The sequence below is a fragment of the Danaus plexippus genome, chromosome Z, assembly GCF_018135715.1.
Source record: "Danaus plexippus chromosome Z, MEX_DaPlex, whole genome shotgun sequence".
NCBI classification, from domain to species: domain Eukaryota; kingdom Metazoa; phylum Arthropoda; class Insecta; order Lepidoptera; family Nymphalidae; genus Danaus; species Danaus plexippus.
In genome coordinates this window covers 9319802-9325801 of record NC_083559.1, presented here as the reverse complement: position 1 = coordinate 9325801, position 6000 = coordinate 9319802, and positions in this window count along the sequence as shown.

The following is a 6000-nucleotide window of genomic DNA, read 5'->3' as shown; positions in this document are numbered from 1 at the left end:
TTTATTTAATAATTGCAACTGTTGAGCATAAAAGATACATAAAAATTATAATTTTTGTCTAGCTCAAATTATATCGAATTAAAATCATATAAGAAAAAGTATTTTACATGCTATTTAAAAAAAGATAAAGTATAATAATGTCAAAATGAGATCGCAAAATAATAGAAATAATGTTCAGATATTTGCCACACTAAGTTGGCCTTAACTTATGTGTTATTTTAACTATTTCTTTAGCATTATTTTTAGTTCTGCAGAAATGAACGGTTATATACATTAAACGAGAGATCAAGCTATAGTACGAACGTCTGTAATTCCCGGTAATGGAGAAAATAGAATAATTCAGTTGTTTTTCTTTCTGCATAATTTTAATACTGTTTGTCGGTAGTAACTTAATTCATGAATTTACCGTCGTTATGTTATAAAGCACCACATTAAGTTATTTATAAACTTAAGACGTGACTTTAATATAGAAAATTTTGGAATTCGTATATTTAAACAAATTTTTACCCTTGATGAAAAAAATGTGTACACAATATGTTTTATTACCAAAATCTATAATTTAATGTATAAAAGTAAGTGTTATATTTCTTACATTATTTCTTTAGTTTGCGAGACTGTTAGAGATATAAGAACAAATATCTCTTAATATAATAAAGACTGTAAGTAATTTATTACTATGCTATAATTAGTTTTTACATCATCTAATCAACGTCATCTTAACTAAAAGGTTAGCATTATGATAAATTTTAATCACTATTAAATATTATGGATGCTATTATTGGCATCGTATCAAAGATATGATCGCCCGTTCAATGACATAATGAATTTTAATGGTTATCCCAATTTCATTATATTTATTTATTAGTGAGGAGAATCTTATTTATTTTAAAATGACATCTTATTTTAAATTTCTGCTTGGACTTTCATGTAACTAATAACAGCAAGGGTGAATTAAATATTTTGAACTTAAATATTGAATAAAATTATTTTTACCAAAATCAATCAAAGACAATATCAAAACAACAAAGGAACTCTAACCGCTTCATTAACGTCATTAAAAGTTATTTACATAAACCTATAACAATTGAGATGGATCGATCGAAAAAAAATATTTACGTCTCAATTATTATGGCACTGAATCTATCAATACGTTTAATTCTGTCTGAGAGAAATAAACAAACTCGTATTATTTATAATGAATCGTATGGTAGCATCAAGTGGCATTCTGGACATCTTCGTGAACTTAATGCTTGGTTACTCGGTCCTCCCACTCACCGCTCTTATTCTATTGGCTCCCAAGGTACAGACGCCGCCTCTTGCACACATTTTACTTCAAAACAACTCCATCGTTTCAATAAACAAGTCTTGAAGCCCATTGTCTCAACATTACGCCGACATCGATATGTTGGGCCCGTCATAGATCTGCTGCAACGGCAAAAAACTGACGCGGTTCATTATTCGCCTTAAATAAACAACCAATTACTTTTGACGATTGCTTTAGAAGATGCTTTTGAGTTGCTTTAATCTACAGCATGTATTAGCACCTTTAATGACGATTATCAAAATTGTTCCCACAAAACCAATGATATCATACATCCGAGGTCGTCCTTTTTCGTTAGTTTCTAGACTACCGTGGAAGATTTAATTGCGAGGTGATAGATTCATGTTGGGGGAAACATTTAGCACCTCAAGAACAAAACCAACGCTCGCTCCTTACGCCCGCGCTTCAATGGAAAAAAGTTGAAGACGCAACGATGCGACAAGCACAGGGGTTCGCCTCCACGCGGATAAAATCGACATAGAATTAAAGAGAAATACAAAAATCACTCATTGTTCTCATAAAATGAATGTGCCGGGAGTTGAATGTGAGGCTTTTTGTGAAAATATTCTCATACTTTTAAATGGTCTCGTGTGGCGCCTCCTAATGATTCGTTCTTTTTGCGTCGGCGCGGCCGTGGCGGTTGGAACACGTCTAGCTTTCGGTGTGTCGGCGCATGTCACCTTTTTATTTCCTTTATTTAGCTGTTTCGGATGTAAATTAAACAGTTTAGGTGGCATTGTTTTCAGATGACAATGAATTGAATAAGAGTTTTCATTAGTTCCTCTTTTTAGTCCAATCCCAATAGTATCCCATTTGCAAATTTGGACGTAAACGCACCATAGCCCTCAGGTTTTCAAAAGGCACATGCCATCAATTCTAAGTGAGCATTACCAAAACAATACAAAATTTGTATACTCGTAGGTTTAAATATTTTAACTGGTAGGTTCTATAAAATTAAGAAAAATAGATTTGAGATATTATAAGTAATATATTAACAACAAATTTTATTAACATGTAGCCTTATATATATTTACAATACCATGAAATGCATAAAATTATGGATAATTTTAATATTGAACATCATTTTATGGCTGTAATACCAGTTTCAAACTCCAAAAATCCTAGAAACAAAAAGTTACAAAATCATATACATACAATAAAAATAAAAAATAAGATACAAAATTTTTTAACAATTTCAAAAATATAACTATATCAATACTAAAAACGATAATTTCAAGTATAAATATAATAATTCAGAAAGATCCTGAAAACAATTACACAATCACAATTAATATAGAAAATGTTGTAAACAAAAACATAAACTTCATTATGGAAGGCCTTATTATTGTCTTTCAAACATCTATGCCTTTTAGTAATTACAGACAGATATAATTCCTAAGTCCTGACCGTGCACTATAACTCTCTGTAAATGAAGGTTCATTTGTATGTGTTGGCATTGTCGACGTCTCTGGCGTATAAATAATAAAATCCGTGCAAGCCAGAACTGAGAATCGATGACACTTTGAAACTAGATATGGCTATATATAAAAAAAATTACTAGTAATCAAGTTCATCACCAAACCAAAAAATAAATTAATGGTATTTTTTTTTTAAATAACCTAGACATAAAATTTTGACATATGATAGTTTTATGCGTGTTCTTTTTTATGAAGGCACTTCTAGAAAAAGCGTTGATTCCATGCTCTGCGCTCTGAGCTTAAGTCGTGACACCTACTCGTTCGCTAATGGAGCCAGGACGCAGAGTTTGTATTGTCCAATCAAGATTGTTAGTTTTGCTGCCTTTTTATTGGTCGCAAACTGACATCTCATTTATCGTCATCCTCAGTTTCGTGTTAAAGCTAGAAGTTTAATAGAAAGCTTTAGACTTGGCCAACTAAATACCAGTGCATGTCTGTTGAAATATAACTGAGCATGATTTGCCTTTAAATCGAAGGTCATGGTGCAAGTTCGGTTTTAAGTTACACAGATATAATCCTACCTTCATACAAAATCTAAATATTTCCTATATATAAGATGTAAACACTTCATAGTACATACAGATGTATATCCACTTAATCGCTTAATACATTTTATAAACTACGAGTATCTGATTAGATTTTGTAAAATAAAACTATTTAATAAGTCATACATTTGAATGTCTTCAGTGGAAAAAACTAAATGAAAACAAAATATATTTTTCATTCATAAAAACTCAAACAAAATAAAGAGATAACGAACTTTTAAAATTTCGAATGAGCCTTGAACCAGTCCACATAAAAGTTCAAAGTCATGCGGTTCCCAACTCATAGAACTAAAAGAAAAACCCATTCAAACGTATCACCGCTGTTCTTAGTTACAAACGAGGACCGTCGTTTTAGATTAAGTCCAATAATTTAAGATAACTAGCACCCGTTGCCTTGTGTGGCCCTCAGCTTCCTCCGTATAAACGATCAATGAATTCGTTCATTGATGTATCTATGAATGGTCTACGATAAGTCCTAATATTATTTCGTTTGATAAGCAGCATTGAATTTTTTCAATGAATGTTGGTTTTTATTTTTAAATTCAAGGTGTTTTGTTAGGTTAGGTTTAAGTTTTCATAAAAAAAAATATTTGCAAAACTGTGTCCTCCTACTCTACAACTTTGTCATTAATTATTAAACGTTAAATAGTATACATATAAGAAATACACAAAAGACTGGACATAATTTAGTTTTAAATAAAAGTTTCCCAATATATCATTAGTGAGAGGGAGCCACATGGGAAAAACATTAAAATTTTGATTAAAGCGTAAAATTTTCATATAATGCTTCTCAACTACATCAAAGAATGTAATTAAAAGTAAGAAATTATTGCTTTTAAAGTTATAAAAGATGAAAAATTATTTTATATTTTTAAAGATCCTAGTAGAAGAGGCTAGTAATTCTAAACACAAGACAAATTATTAATCAGTATAGTTAAAAATTTGAAAGCGACATTTGACTAACGTGAAGCTCTCACCGAAGAAATCTGACACTTCTTTGCAGTCATTTTAAAAGATAAATATCACAAACTAACATGATGTTGAAATAACATCTTTTTTATTTTCATACTCTATAAAGATTATTTTATAAACTATTATTTTAAAAAGAAATAAGGTGTTGTTTAGGTTACATATCAATTAACAAGAACCTCTGCCTTATTGCTCAAATCAGAACTAACAAGGAATTGCTTTTTACTTTTTTTTAATTTAAAAATTAAAAAAATAATACATGTACTTGACAGTAGTTAATTTCTCGATGTAGAAGTTGAGATAGAAACAAAATCTATAATTTTTTTTTAATTAAACATGACTTTTTGGTAACTTATTTTGCATTTGGCTTGTGTTTCTTGAAGTTGGTTTGTATACTATGGGTATTAATTGAAATATCTTATAACTGTATTTATTTTTTTTTTGTGCTTCCCCAAGTATACAATCATCAATTTTTTTTATGAAACATCAAAATTAAACTGTCGTTTTCTATTAACATTTACAATACTAGGAAGAATAAAAAAAATAAGTACTAATACAATCAGTCTGAAGACATGATAGGAGCTGTAAAAGATTTTCCTACATTATTATGCCTAATCAACGTTTTTCGAACACAACTTTGTTACTAAATATCTAAGTATTGATTTATTGAATCAAAATCATCAATATATTGTGTTATTTGTGTAACCTCAAGTAGTTTGTTTTGTTAGAGTTATATTTAAATAAAATAAGTCAGTTGGCAAGTTTTTCGAAGGACATAATATTCGTGCTGTCGCGTGACCAGAAAATGTAAGTCAGGACTTGCCTCTACCTTGTTACCCTAATTTCATTTTCCTGTATTTTTGTTCATTTTAGTTTTCAAGCGAATCGTTATTGTGATTTATTGCGAACTGTACCCCACTTTGTACGCATTGTCTATCAGATGTTTATGTGGAAACTGTTATATTTTAGTGAATATGGATTGTTTATTCACCTCTTTTTAACGACAATTGTAATATTTTGGCTTGAATTGTTTGGATCGACTTTCCGACATTGATAAACAATAAAAATTAATAGTTAGGTACCTGAACGGAAATGAAAGCAATATTTCTTTAACTTGCTTGTTTTCGTACATATATCTTTGTATAGATTTTTTTGTAACAAACCAAGTTCCTTAATATGAAATATTTATCCAGGATACATGGCTCTGTTAAATAGAAAGCGAGATTGTGGGATAAGGAATTATTAATAATATACGTCAGTTAGCATTGATTATCACACGAATTTGTCAGTTTTTTTGTTTTGTCTAAGAATATTTATCATTATATCCAGAATTACTTACGTAGATGCGTCAATGACAAAGGAAACTAATAGGAACTTTTGCGATACTATGAAAGTTAACAGAGTACATTACCACGTGTTTCAATTATTGTCTAAGTTTATTACATAAACAGTTGCTTATATACTTGTACCTACGTTATTACGAATTTATGATAATACCGATATTTTTAATTTTGTCAAGCATAGAATCAGTAACCAGTTGAGTCCTTTAAGTTCGTTCGTCTGACGCTAGACTTTATAATACTTTTATAATATATATATATATATATATATATATATATATATATATATATATATAATATAGCTTTATTTAATTGTAAATATTCTGTACAATTAACATCTTTTGTAG